The sequence below is a fragment of the Bos grunniens genome, chromosome 14, assembly GCF_055505025.1.
Source record: "Bos grunniens cultivar Pamir isolate PY7600 chromosome 14, Bosgru_T2T1.0, whole genome shotgun sequence".
Taxonomy (NCBI): domain Eukaryota; kingdom Metazoa; phylum Chordata; class Mammalia; order Artiodactyla; family Bovidae; genus Bos; species Bos grunniens.
Genome location: NC_141178.1, coordinates 18,635,926 through 18,663,275, shown reverse-complemented (window position 1 = coordinate 18,663,275; position 27,350 = coordinate 18,635,926). Strand labels below are relative to the sequence as shown.

The 27,350-nt window shown below is 42.3% G+C and overlaps 1 long non-coding RNA gene across 3 annotated transcripts; it reads right to left on the bottom strand.

Annotated features, from left to right (window-relative positions):
- Nucleotides 1–18,618: 18,618 nt before the first annotated feature.
- LOC147359126 (uncharacterized) lies at nt 18,619–27,182 on the bottom strand. 3 transcript variants are annotated; one of them, XR_015140545.1, is made up of 4 exons: nt 26,797–27,182; nt 26,061–26,202; nt 25,694–25,861; nt 18,619–19,261 (listed from the first exon to the last, which is right to left on the bottom strand). It is a non-coding gene; the product is annotated as an uncharacterized LOC147359126 (long non-coding RNA). The 3 variants fall into 3 exon arrangements; XR_015140544.1 differs by lacking the exon at nt 25,694–25,861 and having other exon boundaries at nt 26,797–27,132; XR_015140546.1 differs by lacking the exons at nt 18,619–19,261; nt 25,694–25,861 and adding an exon at nt 22,740–23,024 and having other exon boundaries at nt 26,797–27,164.
- Nucleotides 27,183–27,350: the final 168 nt, after the last annotated feature.

The window sequence follows — 27,350 nt, the reverse complement described above, 5'->3', positions numbered from 1 at the left end:
GTGGGACTACATTAAACTAAAACACTTCTGCACAGCATAGGAAAACCATCAACAAAGTGAAAAAGGCAACCTGACCATGGGAGAAAATATTTGCAAATCATGTATCTGATAAGGAGTTAATATTCAAAATATAGAAAGAACTCATACAACTCAATGCTTTCCTGATAGCTCAGTTGGTAAAGAATTAGCCTGCAATGCAGGAGACCCTGGTTCAATTCCTGGGTTGGGAAGATCCCCTGGAGAAGTGATAGGCTACCCACTCCAGTATTCTTGGGCTTCTTTTGTGGCTCAGCTAGTAAAGAATCCACCTGTAATGTGGGAAAACTGGGTTTGATATCTGGGTTGGGAAGATCCCCTGGAGAAGGAAAAGGCTACCCACTCCAATATTCTGGCCTGGAGAATTTCATGGACTATATAGTTCATGGGGTCGAAAAGAGTCAGACACCACTGAGTGACTTTCACTTTCACTCCCATACAACTCAATAAACAATCTGATTTTTTAAATAGGCAGAGGATTTGAATAAACATTTTCCCAAAGAAGACATACAGATGGCTAACAGGCACATGAGAAGGTAATCAACATCACTAACTGACAGGGAAATGCAAATCAAAACCACAGTGAAGTTCCAGTCACAACCAGGCTCCCAGTGGACAATCACAACTTAAATTTTGTGGAATTTCTAAAAAACACACAAAGCACACTAATTAAAAAATTGAGCTCACGGGTACAGAGAACAAATTGGTAGTTAACAGAAGTAGGGGAATAGGGAGTGGGGAAATGGGTGAAGGGAGTTAAACAGTACAAACTCTTCTAAAATAAATGAGTCTCAGGCATGTGATATGCAGCACAGTGATTACAGTTAATAATGTGTGTGTGTGCTCAGTCATGTCTGATTCTTCGTGACCCCTTGGACTGTAGCCTGCCAGCCCCCTCTGTCCATAGAATTTTCCAGGCAAGAATATAGGAGTGGGGTGCCATTTCTTCCTCCAGAAGATCTTCCCAACCCAGGGACTGTACCCACATCTCTTGTGTCTCCTGTATTGACAGGCAGATTGTTTTTTTTTACTGCTGTGCTGCCTGAGAAGCCCCCATAATTAATGAGTGTATCCTATATCTGAAACTTGCTAAATGAGTAGATCTTAAAAGTTCTCTTTACAAAGAAAAAAACATTGTGTGTGGTGATGGATGTTCACTAGCCTTATGGTGATCCTTTCACAATACATATGTTTACTGAATCGTTATGTCCATACCTGAAACTAATGAAAGGCTCTGCGGCAGTTAAATCTTGATATAAAAATATGCATCAACTTTGGAAACAGAAAAGATGGGGGAGAGATCAAGATGGCAGAGTAGAAGAATGTGGAGCTCGCCTCCCACCAATGAACACATCAAAAATACATCTAACGTGTGGGACAATTCTCACAGAGTACCAGTTGAAAGCTGGCAGAAGATCTCCTATACAACCAAAGCGGCAAGAAAGATCCCCACATAACCAGGTAGGATGAAAAAGAAAAGAAAAAAGAAAAATCAGGATGGAACCTAAGCCCCTGGGAGGAAGCAGTGAAAGAGGAAAGTTTCCACGGCCCCAGGAAGCTCCTTTGCAGCAGCTGGGTGCTGAAGCTTGGGCTACAGCTAGCAGAACTGGGGAGAGGACTCTGGCTGTGCCTGTGGTGTGGTCTGAGCTGTCATTATGAATACAAGCAGGACAGAGCAAGGGTCCACCAGAGAAGCGCCTTTATGCCTACATGAAGGGCAGGGTACAGGTCTGCCATTACACGCCTCACCGTCAGCATGTTCATGGCCCAGCTGGGTTCCAGCCACCTGGGGCTTTGAGAGGGCTTGTGCCCGAGGGGGAGCTGACCTCAGGGCCCATTAGAGGTACTTCCACAGCAGGCGGGCTTCAGTGGACTTGAGGACCTCAGGTTGGCCAGAGGTGAGACTGATGTCTGAGCTGATTACTAGCGCTCCTCCAGAGGGGTTGGGTCTGGGGGCAGTTCCAGCAGCAGAAACTTTGTGGACACACACACCAGGTGGTGGGGGTTGCCACAGAGTCACACCTCCTGGTGGACAGCTAAAGGAATTAAGAAAGACTGTTGACAGAAATGCAGATGACTGTAACAAGGAATTAGAAACTAGAAAGAGGAAGCAATCAAAATTAGACAACTCAGTTGCCAAGAAAAAACTGAGGTAAAGGCAATGACTAGCAGATGAAATAATACAGAAGAATGAATAAGTGATACGGAAAACAGAATAATGGAAATCACCCAATCATAGCAGTAGATAGACAAATGAAAAAAAAAATCAAAGCAACAGATGAGATCTCTGGGATAATATTAATAAAAAGCATGCCAGCCTACACATAATAGGGGTTCCAGAAAGGGGAGAAAGAGAAAAGGGGATGGAAATATATCTGAAGACTTTATGGCTGTAGACTTTCCAAACTTTCAAAAGGAAACATTCAGAGAGCCCGAAACAAGATGAACCCACAGAGACCCACACCAAGGCATATTGTAAGTAAGATGGCAAAAGTTAAAGGGAGGATTCTAAGGCAGCAGGAGAAAAACAAGAGAGTCAGTTTCTAGGGGACCCCCATAATGCTATCAGCTGATTTCTGTACAGAACTTGGTAGGCCAGAACGGAGTGGCAAGACATATTTAAAGTCCTGAAAGGGAAAAATATTCAACCTAGGATACTCTACCCAGTAAGATCATCATTTAGAATAGAAGGAGATAAAGAATTTCTCAGACAAGCAAAAACTAAAACAATACAGCAATATTAAACCTAAACTATAAGAAATTAAAAAGTCTTCTCTAAATAGAAGAGAAACAAGAATCTATAGGAAAGGGAAAAACAACAAAGGAAAGGCAAATATATAAAAAGATTGAAGATCACTTAAATAAGCCAGTATATAGATTAAAAAAGTTTTCCTGAAAGCGATCATAATTACAATGAGCAGCAAAATGATGGGTATGAAGATATAAAATAGAACATCTAAATCACAAAATGTGAGGGTGGGGAGCAAGAAAATGTAGATCATTTAAAATCTGTTTGGACTTACATGACTATCAGTCTAAAAGTAAGTAGATAGAGTTATTAGGTTAGCATACTTGAAAACCAGGGTGACCCCAAAGCAAGAGTATGTTGCGGATTCACAAAAATCTAGAGGAAAGGAACTCAAGCATAACACAAAAGAAATCCATCAAATCACAAAAGGAAAAACAAGAAGAAGAAAGAAAAAAAGAACTACAAAATTAACCGGAAAGCAAGAATTGAAGTGGCAATAAACATGTACTTATAATTACTTTAAATGTCAATAGACTAAGCGCACTAATAAAAAGACATAGAATGGCAGATTGGATAACAAAACAAGAACCTACTACAAATAATAAATGCTGGAAAGGGTATGGAGAAAAGGGAGCCCTGGTGGGAATGCAAATTTTTGCAACCACTGTGGAGAACAGTATGATGTTCCTTAAAAAACTAAAAATAGAGTTACCATATGATCCTGCAATCCCACTCCTGGGTGAAAAGATGAAAACTCTAATTTGAAAAGATATATTCACCCCAATGTTCACAGCTGCGCTATTTACAACAGCCAAGACATGGAAGCAAGCTAAATGTCCATGAACAGATAAACGGATAAAGAACATGTGGTATACACACACACACACAAGACTATTACTCAGCTATAGAAAATGATATTGGCAGGAACATGGATGGACCTAGAGATGATCATATTAAGTGAAGCAAGTCAGACAAAGAAAAACAAATATCTTATGAGATCACTTGTATGTGGAATCTGAAAAGATGCACACCAGGGCGCATTTGGCAATGTGGGGAGGTATTTCTGGTTGTCACGCCTGGAGGAACATGGAGTGGGAGAGATCAGAGATGTTGCTAAACATCTTAAAAGGCACAAAGCTGCCCCGCAACACAGGAATTTCCTATCAAAGTGCCAGCAGTTCCAAGGTGGAGAAGCCTCGCCTGAGGGATTTAACAGAGGACGTGGAGGACATTTGGGAAGTGAAGTGCTGGGATTCCGTCTTCTCCCTTTTCCCAACTGAACCACGTCTGGATAGTTTCAAACTTCCACAACTCAGCCTTTCCCAAAATATCTTCAAAGAAAAGGGACCCACATTGTCTCAGAATTCTTCCCAGGGTCTGAGATTTAGTTTATATTAGAGGTTCTTATCCCAGGATCCAGAGCTATAGGGAATTTATGAGCCGCCTGAAATGGTTTACAAAACCAACACAGTGGGGGAAAGAGGGGGGCAAACAGAGAGAGTGAAAGTGAAAGTGAAGTCGCTCAGTCGTGTCCGACTCTTTGCGACCCTATGGACTGTAGCCTACCAGGCTCCTCTGTCCATGGGATTTTCCAGGCAAGAGTACCGGAGTGGGTTGCTTTTTCCTTCTCCAGGGGATCTTCCCGACCCAGGGATCAAACCCAGGTCTCCCGCATTGCGGGCAGACATTTTACCCTCTGAGCCACCAGGGAAGCCCCCAGACTGAGAGAGTAGCACTGACATATCAAAATAGCTAGCTAGCGGGAAGCTGCTATAGAGAACAGAGAGCGCAGCTCTGCACTCTGAGGACCTAGAGGAGGGGATATAAACAAAGAAATACACACACGTACACATATGGCTGATTCATGATACTGTACAGCAAAAACTATATAAAGCAGCAATTATTATTATTTTTAAAGTGTGTGCATGTCAATTTTTTCTGGAAAAAGTGTCATTTCTAAGTGTGTTCATGAGCCAAATCCTTTAGATCTTCTAACCTATTTTTCCTCCTATTCAGTTTTCTGTGGTATCTCTTCATAGACAGAAAATTCTGTTATCTGATGCCAATCAAGACCGAATAGCCAAAGCGATCTTGAGAAAGAAGAATGGAACTGGAGGAATCAACCTACCTGACTTCAGGCTCTACTACAAAGCCACAGTCATCAAGACAGTATGGTACTGGCACAAAGACAGAAATATAGATCAATGGAACAAAGTAGAAAGCCCAGAGATAAATCCACGCACATATGGACACCTTATCTTTGACAAAGGAGGCAAGAATATACAATGGATTAAAGACAATCTCTTTAACAAGTGGTGCTGGGAAATCTGGTCAACCACTTGTAAAAGAATGAAACTACAACACTTTCTAACACCATACACAAAAATAAACTCAAAATGGATTAAAGATCTAAACGTAAGACCAGAAACTATAAAACTCCTAGAGGAGAACATAGGCAAAACACTCTCCGACATACATCACAGCAGGATCCTCTATGACCCACCTCCCAGAATACTGGAAATAAAAGCAAAAATAAACAAATGGGACCTAATTAACCTTAAAAGCTTCTGCACATCAAAGGAAACTATTAGCAAGGTGAAAAGGCAGCCTTCAGAATGGGAGAAAATAATAGCAAATGAAGCAACTGACAAACAACTAATCTCAAAAATATACAAGCAACTCCTACAGCTCAACTCCAGAAAAATAAATGACCCAATCAAAAAATGGGCCAAAGAACTAAATAGACATTTCTCCAAAGAAGACATACAGATGGCTAACAAACACATGGAAAAGATGCTCAGCATCACTCATTATCAGAGAAATGCAAATCAAAACCACTATGAGGTACCATTTCACACCCGTCAGAATGGCTGCAATCCAAAAGTCTACAAACAATAAATGCTGGAGAGGGTGTGGAGAAAAGGGAACCCTCTTACATTGTTGGTGGGAATGCAAACTAGTACAGCCACTATGGAGAACAGTGTGTAGATTCCTTAAAAAACTGGAAATAGAACTGCCTTATAATCCAGCAATCCCACTGCTGGGCATACACACTGAGGAAACCAGAAGGGAAAGAGACACATGTACCCCAACGTTCATCGCAGCACTATTTATAATAGCCAGGACATGGAAGCAACCTAGATGCCCATCAGCAGATGAAAGGATAAGAAAGCTGTGGTACTTATACACAATGGAGTATTACTCAGCCATTAAAAAGAATACATTTGAATCAGTTCTAATGAGGTGGATGAAACTGGAGCCTATTATACAGAGTGAAGTAAGCCAGAAGGAAAAACATCAATACAGTATACTAATGCATATATATGGAATTTAGAAAGATGGTAACAATAACCTGGTGTACGAGACAGCAAAAGAGACACTGATGTATAGAACAGTCTTATGGACTCTGTGGGAGAGGGAGAGGGTGGGGAGATTTGGGAGAATGACATTGAAACATGTAAAATATCATGTAAGAAACGAGTTGCCAGTCCAGGTTCGATGCACGATACTGGATGCTTGGGGCTAGTGCACTGGGACGACCCAGAGGGATGGTATGGGGAGGGAGGACGGAGGAGGGTTCAGGATGGGGAACACATGTATACCTGTGGCGGATTCATTTTTATATTTGGCAAAACTAATACAATTATGTAAAGTTTAAAAAAAAAAAAAAAAAGACAGAACTGAGAAGTAGCTATGATGCAAACAGGGAGGAGGTTGAGCCATTTGTCCAAGGACACTGTTCGCTGGTGGCAGGGACAACTCTAGACCTTCCCTCGGCACCTCACGGAGAAAGAGGCTTTGCAAAAATGTTCTAGCAAAATGGCCAAGAGCACTGGCCTTGGAGCCAGGTGGCCTGGTTTGGAATCCCTGCTCTGCCACCTCTGGTTGTACAATTTTAGAGATTTTTAACCATTTTGTGCTTCAACTTCCTCATCTGAAAAATGGGGGTAGTAATACCAATCAACTCAAACGGTAAGAATTAAGAGGTTAACATGCTTTGAATGATCCTAGCAGGGGGTAAACACTTCATTCTTTCATATTTGTTATTTACACAGTACTGCTCTATATTTTTAAACAAATGAATACAGTAATCAATGTTTTTGACATGTCAGCATGAGGGTTGTTTTGTTTTGTTTTTTGTTTTTTTGGTATCCTTGAAGGCAAACTTTTGTGTGCAAAATTAAAAAAAAAAATCACCGTAATATCCAGCATATAATCTGCCAGATGGTGGTGGTTAGAGCTGTGAAGACAGATAATGAAGTAGGACAAGGGAGACAGAGGGTGAAGGGGTGAGCAGAGGGCATGGAGGATTTTGCACAGGGATGGTCAAGGAAGACATCTCTGAGAAGGTGACATCTGAGTGCAAGAAGGCAAGGGATGACCCATGTGGCCACCATGGAAAAGAGCATTTCTGGCAGAAGAAACAAAGACATGCAAAGGCCCCAGAGCTGGGATGCTTGTCTCAGCCATGAACCTGAAGTAAGCAAAGGAGAGAGCGGTAGGAGATGAGTCAGGAAAGTCGGAGCAGTGGGTGGGAGTTAGCATCCTGAGTGCAAAAGGAAGTGCCAAAAGTTGGAAAAGTGTCATGACCTGGCTAATAGAGGATGGGGGTAGAAGTAAGGGACCACTTTGGAGCCTGTGTTTTTTTTTTTTTTAGCTCAGGAGAGAGACAACGGTGGCTATATCACGGTGGGTGTAGGAGTGAAGCTAAGTAGGGAGGAGGACTCTGGATATTTTTTAAAAGAAGTGCAAACAGGCTTTGCTGATCAGAATGGGATGTGAGAGAAAGGAATCAAAGTAAATTACTATTTCTAAAGTAAACACAAGCCTCTTCTGAAACTTAGTTCAAGTTCTGTAAACATCTTAAGCTGTGTTTATACATTTCACATTTTTAAAAGCATCTCAAATGCTAGATTAACAAGGATAATCATCTAGTACTTAAACAATCATAGATAAATCTAACGAACTAGATGACTGATGAAAAGAATTTGCTAGTTATCTTGAACACTAGACTATTGTTAACATATTTGGATAAATTCTATTATATTTTAACTTAAAATCTAAAGTCCACAATTGATTACTCAATTACACATTTTACACTGGAACCACAGGGCTAATATGTTACAATCCCTTCAAACATTACAAACACTGTAGGCGCCAACTGACAAATGTTACACAAACTATTTTCAAATTTAATACAAAAATATAAATACAATTGCTTTAGCTTCATCATCTCTAAGATGATAAAAGTAAAGATGATGTAAAGTCTAAGACTTTACAGGGGTAAATTTGCACACACTCAGTAAGGAAACAGTTTCCCCTCAATTCACCTGGGGTGATATCTCCTCTCACTGACTAGTCTGAGATTAGTGGTGAATCAGATAGTATTGGCCAGGAAACAAGTTCTGAAGATGCAGAGATCCAGGGAGAGATGTGTATTTGTTTTTTTAATAAGAAAGGGCAAGTGGAACTTAAATGAGAAGGACTCTTTTCCCTCCCCAGAGGTTTTGGAGGGGTGGGAATTTAATGGCCCACCTCCTCTGGACTCAAATTACGCAGTGCCTAAGTCTTTTGTGATCTCCAGATTTGATGGGACAATAACTTTCCCTCCGATTATCTCACCACTTGATCAGACTCAATCTTGGGTGTGGCTCTCAAACTTGGCTGCCCAATGGATTCCTCTGTGGGGCTTTATCAACAGTGAGTCCAGGGTCCCATGCAGAGACTCTGATGTAATGGGCCCGGGATAAGACCCAGGTCTTGGAATTTTGACAGCTCGCAGGTGTCTGCACTGTGCAGCCAGGGTTGAGATCCATTGCTGATGCTCATCAAATGTGGGTACAGGCTAAAATCTCCGAAGTCTTTCTATTCTTGTGGTGATTCAGAAATTCTTTTTAAGTCTTAGAGTACTCAGGGGCCAGGGCAGGAATACTCAGGAGCAGCAGTTTTTTCCTCCAGTGTTTGTTGAGTGCTTTTCCTGCACAAGTCATTCCTTAGGCCCTGGAGGTAGGTACAAAGTGGTGGCTCAGACACCTCTCTGCCCTACTGGCACTTAACAGTCCAGAAGGGAGACAGTTGACAGCCAAATAAGGAAGAAAATCAGTCAACAACAGTGTGAAGAGCAGCTATATGGCCTAGTGGTTAAGAACATGGGCTTGAACTAGCTGGAATCTAAGTCCCAGTTTGGTGTGACCTTGGACAAGTTCCCAGGTGGTGCCAGTGGTAGAGAGCCCGCCTGCCAATGCAAGAGACATAAGAGACAGATCCCTGGGTAGTAAAGATCCCCTGGAGGAGGGCATGGCAACCCACTCCAATATTCTTGCCTGGAGAATCCCATGGACAGAGGAGCATGGTGGGCTATCGTCCATGGGGTCACAAAGAATCAGACATGACTGAGTGACTTAGCACACACTCACATGGACAAATTACTTACCCTCTCTTGCTTCTGTTTCCTCATGTGTGAAAAAGGAATTGTAGGACTTCTCTGGTGGCTCAGTGACTAAGACTCCACACTCCCAATGCAAGTGGCCTGGGTTCAATTCCTGCTCAGGGAAGTATATCCCACACTCCACAGCTAAGAATTCGTATGCCGCAACTAAAGATTCTGTGTGGCAGAACTAAAAGATCAAAGCTCCTGCATGCTGCCACTAAGACCTGGTGCAGCCAAATAAATAAATGAATATTTTTTAATGTTAAAAAAATTGTAATAGCTAGGTTAGTACCAACTCATAAAGTTGTTAGAAGAATGAAAAGAGTTAATATATATAAAATATTTAGACTAATTTCAGATGAATAGAGAACAGGGGAAATTAACGATTATTTTAACCTCAGAAACTGATAATTTTATAATAACAAATCAAAGTGAGTCAGGGAATAAAAATGGTGGGAGTAAGAGAACAAAAGTCTGGGAAGGAAAAGGAGGATTGTTATTTTAGCTAAGGTGGTCAGAAAAGGGCTCTCGAGGAGGTGACATTTATGCAGAGACCTAAGTGCAGAGAAACAGTGTCAGACTTTATTTTGGGGGGCTCCAAAATCACTGCAGATGGTGACTGCAGCCATGAAATAAAAGACACTTGCTCCTTGGAAGGAAAGTTATGACCAACCTAGATAGCATATTAAAAAACAGAGACATTACTTTGCCAACAAAGGTCCATCTAGTCAAGGCTATGGTTTTTCCGGTGGTCATGTATGGATGTGAGAGTTGGACTGTGAAGAAAGCTGAGCGCCAAAGAATTGATGCTTTTGAACTGTGGTGTTGGAGAAGACTCTTGAGAGTCCCCTGGACTGCAAGGAGATCCAACCAGTCCATCCTAAAGGAGATCAGTCCTGGGTGTTCATTGGAAGGACTGATGCTGAAACTGAAACTCCAGTACTTTGGCCACCTGATGTGAAGAGCTGAATCATTGGAAAAGACCCTGATGCTGGGAAAGATTGAAGGCAGGAGGAGAAGGGGACGACAGAGGATGAGATGGCTGGATGGCATCACTGACTCGATGCACATGAGTTTGGGTGAACTCCAGGAGTTGGTGATGGACAGGGAGGCCTGGCATGCTTCGATTCATGGGGTCGCAAAGAGTCAGACATGACTGAGCGACTGAACTGAAGTGCAGAGAGGAAAGAGTGAAAGAAAAAGTGTTAGTGGCTCAATTGTGTCCTACTCTTTGTGACCCCATGGACTGGATAGCCCATTAGGCTCCTCTGTGTTTCTCCGGGCAAGAATACTTGAGTGGGTAGCCATTCCCTTCTCCAGCGATCTTCCTGACCCAGGGATTGAACCTGGGTCTCCTGCAATTGCAGGCAGATTCTTTACTCTCTGAGGTCTGACCCACCAATAAAGAGGATGGGATCCCTCAAATATTCTGAGCTGAGAAAATAGCAAAACACAAGACCCTGAGGCAGAAGACAGCTGGTGGGGCCAGAAGAAAAAAAGGAATGGAAACTTGGGGTGGAGTGAAGTGGAGGCGGGAGCAGGGGTGGGGAAGGGCCCATTGTGTTGGGCAGCACATCCGTCTGTAGACGTGATCACCCCACTAGACTGTGATTCTCAAGTCTTTGTATTGCTAGATACTGTGCCAGGCCATGGAGTATGCTCAATACATGTTTATCAAATAAAGGGAAATAAATTATTAACCAGATAAAGCCCCCTCCATCAGCAAATTAGAATATCAGTATTCCAGACTCAATTGTTCACTCCCAAGTTCCATGCAAAACCCATCTGGGAGGTGTGACATTTATAGGTCTCCCAAGGCCTTCTTTTATAAAAGACAGAGTCAGCAGCCCACGAGGAGGGACGTCAGATGGGCCACCAGTTGATAAGAACAATGCAGTCCTTTCCTTGGTACTTACAAGTGAGTGGATACAATTCCCTAGAGGGCCATTATTATGCACAGTTGCTTCTGTGCAGCCAAGGGTTACCAAAATTAGTGCTTTGCTAGTGTTTCCTGGGGACTGATTTAACATTCAACGGAGGAGCTGAGCTGCCAAGTCCGGCTCTGGGGGGTCGCCATCTCCCACTGTGCGTGTGCACAGCATAGCTGGAATTCCTGCCAATTTTAGATGAAAGCTTTGTTATTATTGCATCATCAGTGCAGTTTAGACAGGGATCATGGCTTTCTCTTGCAGTTTTTCTTGCATTTTAATGATAACTCTCTGTTTCTCTTTATCCTTAGGAATCTGGTTCGTTATGGGTTGGTGTGGTAAACTCTAGAGGCTGTGGTAGAGAATGTTCCATCAATGTTTCTCCATCACTTAGGTTCTAAGTCATGGGTAAACTGGTTTTTGAGCACAACTGTTACCTTAGCCTAACCAGCTTTGCTTCTGCTTTCATGCAGAAGCAGCACTCAAGTTTTATGTTGGGGACCCCTCCTCAACTCCACATGTCTCTAGTGGGGGTGTTTAACTTGGAGTCTTGCTTCTCCTGCTTCCTTCCTGGCCCCTACTCCAAGCATGTTCAGCTACCCAGACTAGCCAAGAAGAGCACTTCCTTCTAGCCACATTGAGTCTGGGCTCAGGGGTGGGATCTGACCCATTGTAGATGATCAAGGTCCTCCTTGTGAAGTTGGCAAATTGACGCTCATTAGGCAGGGGAAGGCTTTGTCCTTTTCGTCTAGGACACTGGTTCTTAAAGCCAACACTTCCTTTTTAAAAGCAAATGTTGTTATTATCCCTTTGACATACCAAAGAGAATTCATAGATAATACACACCGTTAAAAATAAACAATGTTGCCCTAATTCTAATATGAAAGAGAAAAATTAAAAATAAAATTAAAAGACACATTAAAAATAACATAATAAAAATAGCTTATAAAAAGTTTACAGTGAAGTAATGATGCATCAGTATGTACAAGCATGAGCATGCCTACTCTAGAAGACGACTACTAATATGACGACAAAAGAGAGGTAGGCAAGGTTTAACAAAAAGGCTCATCTCCAACATGAGTTTACTCCTTTAAGGATGGACTTTTTGCCACTGACTCCTTGTGACCCCATGGGCTGTAGCCTGCCAGGCTCCTCTGTCCATGGACTCTCTCCAGGCAAGAATACTGGAGTGGGTTGCCATTTCCTACTCCAGGGGATCTTCCCAATGCAGTGATCAAACCTGCATATCTTGTGTCTCCTACATTGGCAGGCAGATTCTTTACCACTGTGCCACCTGGGAAGCCCTAAGACTGGGAGAGATGGTTGTTTTATCTAATATACAGAAATCAACTTCCCTCGTGGTTCAGATAATAAAGAATCTGCCTGCAATGCAGGAGACCCAGGTTCAATCTCTGGGTCAGGAAGATTCCCTGGAGAAGGAAATGGCTACCCACTCCAGTATTCTTGCCTGGGAAATTCCATGGACAGAGGAGCCTGGCAGGCTACATGGAGCTGCAAAGAGTCGGACACAACTTAGTTACTAAACAACAACAACATATAAATCCTCTACATATGAACGAGTTCTGTTCAAAGAGTACATTCGTAAGTCCAATTTGTATGTGGGGTGCTAAGTCGCTTCAGTTCAGTTACTCAGTTGTGTCCGACTCTTTGTGACCCCATGAATCGTAGCACGCCAGGCCTCCCTGTCCATCACCAATTCCTGGAGTCCACTCAGACTCATGTCCATCGAGTCAGTGATGCCATCCAGCCATCTCATCCTCTGTCGTCCCCTTCTCCTCCTGCCCCCAATCCCTCCCAGCATCAGAGTCTTTTCCAATGAGTCAACTCTTCGCATGAGGTGGCCAAAGTACTGGAGTTTCAGCTTTAGCATCATTCCTTCCAAAGGAATCCCAGGGCTGATCTCCTTCAGAATGGACTGGTTAGATCTCCTTGCAGTCCAAGGGACTCTCAAGAGTCTTCTCCAACACCACAGTTCAAAAGCATCAATTCTTTGGCGCTCAGCCTTCTTCACAGTCCAACTCTCACATCCATACATGACCACAGGAAAAACCATAGCCTTGACTAGACAGACCTTTATTGGCAAAGTAATGTCTCTGCTTTTGAATATGCTATCTAGGTTGGTCATAACTTTCCTTCCAAGGAGTAAGCGTCTTTTCATTTCATGGCTGCAGTCACCATCTGCAGTGATTTTAGAGCCCCCAAAAATAAAGTCTGACACTGTTTCCACTGTTTCCCCATCTATTTCCCATGAAGTGATGGGACCAGATGCCATGATCTTAGTTTTCTGAATGTTGAGTTTTAAGCCAACTTTTTCACTCCTCTTTCACCTTCATCAGTAGGCTTTTTAGTTCCTCTTCACTTTCTGCCATAAGGGTGGTGTCATCTGCATATCTGAGGTTATTGATATTTCTCCTGAAGTTGCTTCAGTTGTCTCCTATTCTTTTCTACCTTTTGGACTGTAGCCTACCAGGCTCCTCTGTCCATGGGATTCTCCAGGCAAGAACACTGGAGTAGGTTGACATTTTCTCCTCCAGGGGATCTTCCTGAGCCAGGGATCAAACCTGTGTCTCTTATGTCTCCTGCATTGGCAGTGGATTCTTTACCACAAGTGTCACCAGGGAAGCCTGAAATTAACCTAGGTACTCAACTAACACCGTTGGCTATATAGTACTCTAATAGTTTTATAATACTTTTCACCCAATAATACCTAAAAAACAAGCACAAAAAGTAAAGAAAACATTTAAAATCTTATAGTACAGTATCTTGAAAATACAGCAGTACCGTACAACACCTGGCATACAGGGGCTGGAATCGAGCCAGAAGAGTTACTTGGAGTCTTGCTTCTCCTGCTTCCTTCTTGGAAGGAAGGGGAGGAGGAAGGGAGAAGGTGGGAGATGGTAGAGCTGAAGAATCATCAGCAACAGGAGACAGAGGGGAAGCTGCAATTTCACTCATGCATGATGTTGACGATACACTTTCTGCTCCCTTGCTGGAACCAGATGCATGTTCACATCTTTGAAAGTTTGCACATTGAAGGTCTGTATGTAGGGGACTTATAGTATAATAATAGTAGAGAACTTTAACACTTCACTTTCATCAATGGATAGATCCATACAGAAAATCAATAAGGAAACATTGATCATAAACAACATGGTAGACTAGATAGAAACACTTCAGAACAAGTAACAGAATCAACATTCTTCTCAAGTATATGTGGAACATTCTCCAGGATAGATCATATGTTAGGCCACAAACAAGCCTTAATAAATTTAAAGACTGAAATCATGTCAGCATCTTTTCCAACCACAATGGTATGAAACCAGAAGTCAATTATAAGAAAAAAACTGAAAAATTCACTAATATGTGGAGATTTACAACATACTACTGGACAACCAATGGTCAAAGAAATAAAAAATTACCTTGAGATACATGCAAATGGAAATACAACATACCAAAACTATGGAATGCAGCAAAAGCAGTTCTAAGAGGGAAGTTCACAGCAATAACCATCTACATAAAGAAATAAGAAAAACGTTTCATCTTAAGGAACTGGAAAAAGAACAAATGAAGCCCAAAGTTAGTAAAACTAAGGAAAAAGCAAGAATCAGAGTGGAAATAAATGAACTAAAACCTAAAAAGATGATAGGAAAGTTTTTTTTTTTAAAAAACTAAGTGTTATGAAAAGATAAAATTGAGAAAACATTCACTACATTCATCAAGAAAAGTAGGGCTCAAAATCAGAAACAAAAGAGGAGATGTTACTATTGATACCAAAAATTATGAAGGATCATAATTACTATGAACAGTCATATACCAAATTGGGCATCCCAGAATAAATTCCCAGAAACTTACCAAGACTGAATGAAGAAGAAATGGAAAATCTTACCAGACCAGCTAGTAGTAAGGAGATTGAGTCAGTAATGAAAAACTTCCTAACAAAAGTCCAGGACCAGGTGGCTTAACTAGTGAGTTCAACCAAATATTTAAGGGAGAATACCAAACCTTATCATTTATTCTAAAAAATAGAAGGTACACTTCCAAACTCATTCTATGAGACTAGCATTACTGATACCAGAATGAGATAAGAATACCACAAGAAAAGAAATTTACAGGTCTATATCCTTCAAGAATATAGATGTAAAAATCCTCAACAAAATATTAGCAAACTGAACTTAACAATACATTAAAGGATCATATCCAATGATAAAGTAGGATTTATTCTAGGAATGTAAGGATAGTTCAGTATCCACAAATCAATGTGATACCACATTAATAAAATAAAGGATAAATTCATATAATCATCTCTAGATACAGAAAAACACTTGACAAAGTTCAACATCCATTTACAATAAGAAGTCTCAATGAAGAGGCTATAGAAGAAATATACCTCAACATAATAAAGCTAAATGACAAGCCCATAGCTAACATCATATTCAACAGTAAAACAAACTAACAAAAAACCACAGTGAAAACTTTTCACCTAAAATAAGGAACAGAACTTTCCCCCTAAAATCAGGGACAAAGCAAGAACACCCACTCTTTCTACTTCTATTCAACATAATGTTGGAAGTCCTAGGTAGAGGAATTAGGCAAGAAGAAGTAAAAGTCATCCAAATCAGAAAGGAATAAGTAAACTGTTGTTATTTGCAGATGACACAATATTATGTATAGAAAATCTTAAAGGTACCATCCAAAAACTTGTTGGAACTAAATAAACAAATTCAGTAAGGTTGCAAGATCTACACACTAATAATGAATTATAAGAGAGAGAAATTAGGAAAAATTCCATTTAAAATAACATCAAAAAGAATAGGAATAAATTAAACTAATGAAGTGAAAGACTGATATACTGAAAACTATCAGATATTGATGAAAGAAGCTGAAGACACAACTAGTTGCAAAGATATTCCATAAGAATGGATTCCGTTCAGTTCAGTTCAGTCGCTCAGTCGTGTCCGACTCTTTGCAACCTCATGAATCGAAGCACTCCAGGCCTCCCTGTCCATCACCAACTCCCGGAGTTCACCCAGAGTCACGTCCATCGAGTCAGTGATACCATCCAGCTATCTCATCCTCTGTCCTCCCCTTCTCCTGCCCCCAATCCCTCCCAGCATCAGAGTCTTTTCCAATGAGTCAACTCTTCACATGAGGTGGGCAAAGTACTGGAGTTTCAGCTTTAGCATCATTCCTTCCAAAGAAATCCCAGAGCTGATCTCCTTCAGAATGGACTGGTTGGATCTCTTTGCAGTCCAAGGGACTCTCAAGAGTCTTCTCCAACACCACAGTTCAAAAGCATCAATTCTTCAGTGTTCAGCCTTCTTCATAGTTTAACTCTCACATCCATAGATGACCACTGGAAAAACCATAGCCTCGACTAGACAAACCTTTGTTGGCAAGGTAATGTCTCTGCTTTTGAATATGCTATCTAGGTTGGTCATAACTTTCCTTCCAAGGAGTAAGCGTCTTTTCATTTCATGGCTGCAGTCACCATCTGCAGTGATTTTGGAGCCCCCAAAAATAAAGTCTGACAGTTTCCACTGTTTCCCCATCTATTTCCCATGAAGTGATGGGACCAGATGCCATGATCTTTGTTTTCTGAATGTTGAGCTTTAAGCCAACTTTTTCAAATAAATATATTGTTAAAATGTCCCCATATACACAGTAATCTAAAGATTCAACATCAGTTCAGTTCAGTCGTTCATTTGTGTCCGACCCCTATCAAAATTCCAATGGCATTTTTCATAGAAATAGAAAAACCTCTAAAATTTACTTTGACCCACAAACTCCAAACAGCCAGTGCTATCTTAGAAAGAGCAAAAAGCTGGAGGCATCATGTACTCTGACTTCAAACTATATTATAAAGTTCTAGTAATCAAAATAGTATGGCATTGGCATAAAAACAGACACATAGATCAATGGAACAGAAGAGCTAGGCCCTAAATAAACCCACATTTATATGGTCAATTAATTATGGCAAAGAATCCAAGAACATCCAATGGGGAAAGGATAGTCTCTTCAATACATCAGGCTAGGAGAACTGTACAGCCATGTGCAAAAGAATGAAACTGGACCACTAATTTACACCACACTCCAAATTAACCAAAAATGGATTAAAAACTTAAAAGACCTGAAACCATAAAACTCCTAGAAGAAAACATAGGCTGTAAGCTCCCTGACATTGATCTTGGCAATTAATTTCTGGATGTGACACCCAAAGCAGGTAAGGAAGTGGGACTGCGTCAAACTGAAAAGCTTCTGCTCAGCAGAGGAAAGTGTCAATAAAATGAAAAGGCAACTTAACCAAATGGGAGAAAATAATTGCAAATCACATGTCTGCTAAGGGGTTCACACTGCAATTATATAAAGAACTCATACAACTTAAGAGCAAAAAGTAATCTGATTTTAAAAATGGGCAGAGGACCTTCTTTTCCAAAGAAGACACAGATGGTCAACAGGTACATGAAGACATCTTCAATATCACTAACCAGGGAAATGCAAAGCCATAATGAGAGATCGACTCACTTCTGTTAGGATGCTTATTATCAGAGAGACAATAGTGTCCATGATGACGTGGAGAAGAGAAGCCTTGTGAACTGTTGGTGGGGTTGTAAACTTGTTAAGCCACTATGGAAAATAGTATGAAGTTCCTCAAAAATTAAAAACAGAGCTACCTTATAAATGTGGCAATTCTACTTCTGGGCATTTATCCAAAGGAAACAAAAAACTAACTTGAAAAGATATGCACCCCCATACTCACTGCAGCATTATTTACAATAGTCAAAATATGGAAGTGCGCTTCGGTGGATGTGCAGATAAAAAGATGTGGTACACACAGAGCAATAATGTGAAAGTGAAAGTCACTCAGTTGTGCCCGACTCTTCGTGACCCCATGGACTGTACAGTCCATGGAATTCTCCAGGCCAGAATACTGGAGTGGGTAGTCTTTCCCTTCTCCAGGGGATCTGCCCAACAAGACCAATAATATTCAGCCTTAAAAAAGGAAGGGTATCTTGTCATTGTGGCAACATGGATGGACCTTGAGGGCAGTGTGCCCTCAATGAGATAAGTCAGAGGAACAAATGCCATATGCTTTCACTTATTTATGAAATTTAAAGAAAAAAAAACACTAAGCACATAGATGGGCTTCCCTGGTGGCTCAGATGGTAAAGAATCCACCTGCAACGCGGGGAACCTGTTTGATCCCTGGATTGGGAAGCTCCTCTGGAGAAGGGAATGGCAACCCATTGCAGTGTTTTTGCCTGGAGAGTCCCCATGGACAGAGGAGGTTGGCGGGCTATAGTCCATGGGGTTGCAAGGAGTAGGACCCGACTGAGCAACTAAGCACAGCACAGCAAGTGCATAGATACAGAGCAGGTGGGGGTTGTCAGAGGTAGGGGTTGGACAGTGGACAAAATGGGTGAAAGAGATCAAAAGATAAAATCTTCCAGTTATAAAATAAATCATAGGAATATAATACAATGGTGACTATAGTTAATAATACTATATTGTATACTTGAAAGTGGCTAAGAGCATAGATCTTAAAAGTTCTCATTACAAGGAAAAAAATATGTAACTCAGTGTGGTGATAGAACTTAATTAGACATTGTGGTGATCATTTCACAATGTATATAGGTATTGAAACATTATACTGTATGCCTGACACTAAAGTTATGTCATTATGTTATGTATACTCAATTAAAGATGACTGTGCAAACGGCTTTATATATAAATCGGGGTTAAGTCTAGGCTCAGTTCATTACAAATAGACTTTCTACCTACATGAATGTCCAGTGGGACATTAGAAACTGGCATAGAACATAAGAACTCTTCTTTGTATAGGAGTGCCCCATGCTCCGTAGGATGTCTAGCATGAAATTCAAACAGTAGCTCCCCACCATCACTGTGGCAACCCCAACTATCCCCACAAATTTCCAAGATGCTTTCTAGGGGGTACCCCCCCCACTCCTCTCGTTGAGGAGCACAATTCCAGGGTGGTGAGCTTCATGCTGGGGCTGCTTGCAGTCATCTCACACAGCTTCACGGACGCAGTCATTTGTGGAAGACACATATGAAGCCAACATGGAGAGGATGGTAGAACTGGAGAGAGAAAGGCAGAGTCCAAGATATCTTTTGAGCTCCTGGATCCCAATACACCTTACGTTAGATCTAACATCTGTGCTTCCCTCTTTACATGAGCATAAAATTTCCTTTTTGTTGAGTTTGGTTTCTGACATGTGCAACTAGAAAAATTTGGTCCAATACATGCTTTAAGAGGCAGCTGTAAACATAACTTATTTTCTTTTTTGCTTATTCAATGATATTTTATCATCACAACTTTTTTTCCTTCTGCAAAATAGGAATATAAGGGAAGTCTATTCTAACGTGTCATGAACTCTAAGGTGTTATGTTCCAATATGGCAGACTTACTAATGCCTGTGAGCCAACTGACTCTTTTTCTCATGGGATTTATCTACACCTAGACACACACACACTTTCTAGCAGGCATATTCGTATACTTTGGTCATGCTCTCCGGGTATGCCTGATTGGACCATGGATGCTCATCATTGTTCAGTCATTAAGTCATGTCTGACTCTTTGCGACCCCATGAATTGCAGCACACCAGGCAATGGCATCCCACTCCAGTACTCTTGCTTGGAAAATCCCATGGACGGAGGAGCCTGGTGGGCTGCAGTCCATGGGATCGTGAAGAGTCAGACACGACTGAGTGACGTCACTTTCACTTTTCACTTTCATGCATTGGAGAAGGAAATGGCAACCCACTCCAGTGTTCTTGCCTGGAGAATCCCAGGGACGGCGGAGCCTGGTGGGCTGCCGTCTATGGGGTCGCACAGAGTCGGACACAACTGAAGCGACTTAGCAACAGCAGCAGCAGCAGGATTCCCTGTCCTCCACTATCTCCCGGAGTTTGCACAAGTTCATGAGTCAGTGATGCTATCTAACCGTCTCATCCTCTGGACTATGGTGGACCACTCAAATTCTCTTTCCCTGGAATTCCAGCCCTAGGCTTAGTGGACTGAAGCTCTCTCCCTAGGGCTGGAACTGTTACAGGTAACATGAACGCTAGGGAAGGGGAAAAGGAGAGCTGTAAGGCGATTTTATTCTGTCAGATGATTTTAAAGAGGGAAACTGACTAGCAGAGGTGCAGAAAGAAAAACAGTTTCAGAAGGATTCTAGTTCCAAGACCCATCCCTTCCCAAGATTCAACTGTATTCTGCTCGTGGGCTCTTCCAGAAGCCTTATATCTTTAAATGAATTTCCACCCTTTATTTACACCTCCAGTGAGTTTCTATTATTGTCCCTGAAGAATTCTAACACTTTATTCCTCTAGGTATTCTAAGTTCTCTCCTCACATCAAATCAGATCACTAGGAAGCCACGCTGTGTGGTAAGGGTAAGGGGGTGAGTCATCCCTGCAGAACAGGGGAGGGGGTTGGGAGAGCTGATGGGGAGATTTAAGTGTTGCCCTCAGCTTTAATCAAACATCAACTCAATGTATGGCAAAACCAATACAATATTGGTAAAGTAATTAGCCTCCAATAAATAAATTTATATTTAAAAAAATAAAAAATCTCAAAAAAAAAAAAAAAAACAACACAAACCAACCAGAGGCTTTCACAACCAAATCCAGAAATCCAGGCTCTGAGCCTCATCAGCTGTGTCTCTTTGGGTAAGTTACTTAACTCCCCTGATCTCTAAACTTGAGACAATAATGATAACCCAGTTCCCAGGGTTGCAGTGGATAGCTCAGTGAGATGAAGACAGAAATGTGCTCAGCGCAGTCATCCGAGCTCAGTAAATATTTCTCCTACATTCTCCCCTGTCCTCTTTGCCACCTTGCTCTTAGTGGCTAACCAGCCCCTCAGTATCAGCACAAGTAATGCCTCTCTTGCACTTGAATTTTAATCTGAAATTCTGACAAAGCATAGAACGATAGAGGAGGATTGAGTCTTCAAGTTTATCTGGTCCAACCTCCCCACCCCTCTTTATTTTCAAAACAATTAAAAAATAATTTATTTTTGACTGTGCTGGGTCTTCGTTGCTGTGCAGGTTTTTCTCTAGTCGCAGCGCGTGGGGCTACTCTTTCGTTGCATAACACGGGCCTAGGGTGCTCCAGCTGCAGCAGTCACGGGTCTGGACTCTAGAGCTCAGGGTTAACAGTTGTGGCCCACGGGGCTTAGTTGGTCTGAGGCATGTGGGACCCTCTCAGATCAGGGATCAAACCCGTGTCTCCTATATTGGCAGGCAGGTTCTTTACCACTGAGCCACCAGGAAAGCCCCTTTTTTAATTTTTAAAAGTTTATAGAGTTGCATATAGGTTAGAGAGTCAACTAAGTCTATAAAGTTTATGAAGATAAGCAGTTCTCTAGACCTCACCCCCGTCTCACCCTCCAGAGAGGCAATCTCTCCCTGTATCTGACTGATAACCTCCACGTCACCAAATGTCACCCTTACAATGCCACTTATTTTTCAGGATCAGCCTCATCTATTGACTTCTCACAATAGAAAGTGAGGATCTGCTCCCTTATTTTGCAGATCAGAAAGCTGAAGTGGTTCAAGATCAGTGACTTTCCCAAGGCCTCACTCAGATAATCTGGGGTTGAGGTCAGAGTTTTTTTTTTTTTTTTTGAAGCTTCTCAGCATTTTCTCATACTCATGCATGTTTGAGAGCCACTGCCAAGGCAGTGAGAGCTTTAGAGGCAGAACTTCAGCAAGACTTCAACTTCAGAAGTCTTGATTCCGATGCTTCTGGCTATGTCACCTTGAGAAAACCTTTTCTGAGCCTCAGTTTCTTAATCTATAAAATCGGCACATTTTAAAGGCCTTATAGGAATAAAGGGGGTCAAATGCTGTATGAAGATGTGTGATGACTGAGAGCTCCACCTACAACAGCACAGGCATATCAGTGAGCTTCCCAGCGTCTCATTTTCCTCATCAGTACAGTGGGCCTCACCCGACCCCATCTTACCTCTTCCTCCTCCGTTCCAATTCAATGGCCTTAGTCCTATTTTTCTGACAGTGCTAAGAGCTTCCTCACCCTTGCCCATTTTTCTACCTTAATCACTTCTCACTTTCATCTCTTCATCAGACTAATCCTGACATACTTAAGGTCTCAGTTAACTGTGCCTTGTCCAGAGAAGCCTTACCTCTGCCCCTGACTCAGGGTTGACACTCTCGCACTCCAGCCCCGTGCATGTGCCATGCTCTACGCTTGTCCCTGCGTGGAACAGATTGTGCTTGGAGACTGTTGTGTTTTTTCTTGCTGAATGTCTGGCTTCCCCATGAGCCAGTGTGAGCACAGAAGCCACTTCTGTACAGTCCCTGCAACACCCACAGCCCAGGCACAGGGCCGACACTTCCATGGAAGTGGAAGTGTGGGTCCCCCAATCGTGTCTCTCTGTGACCCAGTGACCGTAGCCCACCAGGCTCCTCTGTCCATGGGATTCTACAGGCAGGAGCCCTCCTCCAGGGGATCTTCCCAATCCAGGGACTGAACCCAGGTCTCCTTTCATTGCAGGCCTATTCTCTACCTTCTGAGCCACCAGAAAGACACACAGTAGATCTCCACTAAACATTCTCTCCTCTTGGCTGAATATCAGTCCATCTTGCTGGCCCGGCTCACTACTGGAACACCAGCTCAACCTTGCTCCTACAACTCCCTGACTAGAGATGCAGAAAATCTGGTTGTCCTCAAGTTCACAATATCACAGTCTGACGGCTGAACAGTAAGACGGGCTCAGCAGGTGGGGCATACTCAGGCATGTTATTGTTGACAGAGTGTCCCGGCTTGGCTGGTAATGTTCTGTCTTCATTGCCAGCCTTGAAGTTGTGGCTGTCGTTTCTGTTAAACACATTTTTTTCTTAAAAAAATTTTTAATCTGTCTCAGTTTCTATTTTGAAAATATTTTTATTAAACTTCTCTCTTTTTTTTTCCCCTGGCTATGTTACATGGCATGTGGGATCTTAGTTCTCCAACCAGGGATCAGACCCAAGTACCCTGTATTGAAAGCCTGGAGTCTTAACCACTGGACCACCTGGGATGTCCCTAAATCTTATACAAACCCTTAAATAAGAGTTTCAAGTGACAGGGAGGGTCCTGCTCTATTTCTGAACTGTGGGGCATCACTGCAATTCACATGGTATCCACAGTATCCTCACAAGCGAGGAAGAGGAACCAAAAGGAGAAAGCAAGATTTTCCCAAAAGGCATTCCCTGTGACCTCAGAAAAGTGCACCTTGGGTCATCTCCAGACATACTGCTGGGAAAGAGTTCTCTTTTTAAACTTTCAATACAAAGGTTTTTGTTCAGTAGCAATCTTATATGACCCATTTCTATTGATTTTCAAAAGCCAAAAGTATTCTTTAAAAACAGTAAGGCCAACTGTGTTATGATACTTTATCACTGGAATAGAAATTTCTAGTGCTAAACAAATTCATACCTAGAAATGTTTTCCATTCAATGAATAAACACCTGAAATGGATGTTGCAAGGGGACTTCAGCAAGGGGTAGGATCGTTCAGATGGCAAATGATGGAGTCTGGGTAATGCAAATACAAGGTGTAACTGCCATCTCCCCACCCCACCTATGACAGGAGTGGCTAAGTTTTGGTAACAGTTAAGTGGGACAGTGTAGAATGTGGTCTCTAGAATCATGCTGTCTAGGTTTGATTCCTAGTTCTTTCTTTTAACAGCTGCATGACTGTGGGCAGTTTACTTGGCCACACGGTGCTTCAGTTACTCATCAACACGGAGGGGAAGTGCCTGCCTTGTGCATGCGTACTCAGTCACTCAGTCGTGTCTGACTCTTTGTGACCCCATGGGCTGTAGCCCCCCGCCTCCTCTGTCCGTGGGATTCTCCAGGCAAGATTACTGGAGTGGGTTGCCATGCTCTCCTCCATGGGATCTTCCCAACCCAAATATCGAACCTGCTTCTGTTTATGTCATCTACATTGCAGGCAGATCCTTTACTACCAGCTCCACTTAGAAGGGGGTTTGGCCCAAAGTACTCAAAAAACATATTAAGCTCTTAAGTCAAAAAGTAGACACAACCCAAGTAACCACAACAAGCCAATGGATAAACTGTGGTATATCTGCACACTGGAATACCACTCAACAATGAAAAGAAAAGCTATCAACTAACACCCACAAGAACCTGGGTGAATCTCCAGATAACTACCCTGAAGGAAAGAACCCAGGCTGGAAAACACTATATGATTCAATTTACACAGAACCTGTGAAAAAACAAAATAAATTTTTAGTAACAGCACATTAGAGGTTGCTTGGGAATTGGGGATGCAGGGAGAGGCAGGAGGGGAAAAAAAAGGCACAAAGAAACTTTTGATGGTGATGAATATGTTCACAATCTTGACTGGGGTGATGGTCTCATGAATATATGCGTATGTCAAACTTATTACACATTTTAAGTATGTCATTTGTTATATGTCAATTATATCTCAATAAAACTGCTTAAGAAATGTCAGCCATTACCAATTTCCCACTAATCCACCCTTGTTAACAATGTCGCAGGTGGTCATTACTGGATCAGACTCATTCAATTCTAGTCCTATTGGTTATCCCTGCTGCTGCAGCGAAGTCGCTTCAGTCGTGTTCGACTCTGTGCGACTCCATAGATGGCGGCCCAACTTTTCTGATTTTCTACCACTTTTGAGAATTTATGATTCTGTAACTTACTAGTTCTCTGACCTTAAACAAGTCACAAGCTCTCTGAGCCTCCATGTTTTCCATCAGTAACACATGGAAATTTTATCTATCTGCCTTTCTGGATGGTTGTGAAGACAGAATGTGGAAATGTTCAAAGTGCTCCAAAATACTGCACGGTGTTACGTGTACATGAGGCGGGGACATGTGCTGCGTTCCTCTGAACATGTACTGTGTTTGCCAAGACTTGGTCTGCCAGCAGAACTTGATACCAAGCACCTCTCAAAATAGCCCTTCTACAAATACTACTCAGGTTTATGGTTTTTGTATGAACACCTTTGTTAGCTCATTTTTATGGTTACTCATCAGGCTGTGCTGAGCAGAGGTCCAGAGATGTCAAGAGTCTGAGGGACCCAGGCGAGGCCACTCTGAGAGGCATGCCAGTGTTGGCGGGATGACCTTATATAGGAATTTTCCAGGTGGAGATGCCACCACCTGTCAAAGCTGGTTCCTTCTGGCCCGGAGCCTCTGCCCTTTGATGAGTTAAAGCCTGCTGCTGATTAGCATAGCGGGGCCTAGGTTTGATCTCTTGTCATAAAGAAACCAAACCAAACAAAACAAAAACAGCCATTTAATATCACTCCAGAGAACCTGCCAGGTTGCTCTCCAGAAACAGTGCTTGTTAGAAGACCTCATTTTTGTGGTGAGAGGAAGTTCATAAGCTTAAAAAAAAAAAAAAAAACCCACTGAAAAGACACAACTAAAAGTATACTAAATAGGTGTTGAGAGGTATAAACCAAAACAGTAATAGTGGCTCAGACTTCCCAGGTGGCGCAAGCGGTAAAGAACTCACCCGCCAACACAGGAGATGTAAGAGGCTGCGGGTTCGATCCCTGGGTTGGGAAGATCCCCTGGAGTAGGAAACAGCAACCCACACCAGTATTCTTGTCTGGAGAATCCCATGATCAGAGGAGCCTGGCAGGCTGTAGTACGTAGGGTCGCAAAGGCACAACTGAAGCACCTTAGCACATACGACAGTGATTACCTTTAGACTTAGGGTGAGGATTTTTACTTTTCTCTTAGCTTTCCTGCATTTTCTAAGTTTTCTATGAGTGGATGTCACTTTTACAATAAGAAATGTAAAAAAACCCAAAATAACCAAGGTATGTCTGGCACAGAATTGCTACCTTTGCCCAGAAAGGCGAAGACATTCTTATTACCTCTAACCAATAAAGATGACCATCAGCTGTAAACAGGAACAGAATTTAAATGCCTTTAAGTATGATCTGTCAGCTCAGGCATCCATCTCTGAGGGCTGTGGCACCGGGTAGTTTCAGGAAGAGCTTGCTCTGCCCCTTGACCCTGAAATAAAAATGATCGTGCTGGCCCCAAGCCTCAAGTCCCTTAATGCTAGATCTTGTTCTGGAATCCACACATCTCAGTTCTTCTTGAATCAACATGTTTTCTGTCTGTATGACTTAGCTTGAGACTAATCATACCCTGAGTTCCCCCCAAGCCTATCAGTCACTGGATCCCACCAAGAGCCATGAAACAGCCATCACTGGTTCATGTCCATCGAGGATCATATTGAAACCAGGAGCTACTGCAAGAAACCTTTTAAAATGTACAGTGACCCCAGGAGCATCTCATGTATCCATTTCGGCCATGCTCCACAACTGTCCTTTTGTCTTAGACTTTCCTGCAACGCCCAAACAGCCAAATTTCAAATCTTGGGGTTTACCAGCTGGGTAATCTTGGATGAGACAATTTCTCTGTATTTCAGTTTTCTTGTAAAGTGAACTCAGTAAAATCTCTATCTTAGAACTGGTGTGAGAATTAAGTGATTGATATGGCAAACTTGCTCCAAGTAGCACCTGGCACATGGCACCTACTTATACACATGAACTATTTTTATTCCTGCCCAATGCCTCTGCTCAGCTTTTGAGCTGCACTCACCTCAGTGGGTCCCCAGCAGTGTGTGAAACAAATCTTCATTCTGCAAACGAATGTAAAACTTGGAATAAAATCCCAGACGATGCTTCACAGACTTCATTTTATCCCAGAAAGCAGCTTGGATGAAGTTCTAAATGCAGCCAGCCTCCCAGGGAGCCATCTCTCTGAGATTAGACGCTGTCTCACACAGAGCAAGGTGGAGCCAAACTCCAAACTTCAGAATCCGAAAGAGCTAGGAAGGGCTCTGACTATAATGGCTTTTATTACCTTCCCATATCCCTCACACCTGGCAAGTTTTAAGAGCCTGATGCCCAGGATGTATCCCCACACCAATGAAATCAGAATCCCTGAAGGCGGGACCCAGGCTTCGGTATTGCAAGCTCCCCAGATGATTCCAACAAGCAGTCACGGCTGAGAAGCGTTGCCTGGGCCTAAGTCGAAGGTCATGAGTGGGTGAATGTTTTCACAGTAGGAATGGGTGACAGGTGGTGGCTAATGCTATTTAAAGATATAAGATACTGATGAATTGGCAAGATTGGAGGCAGAAAAGGGTCAGG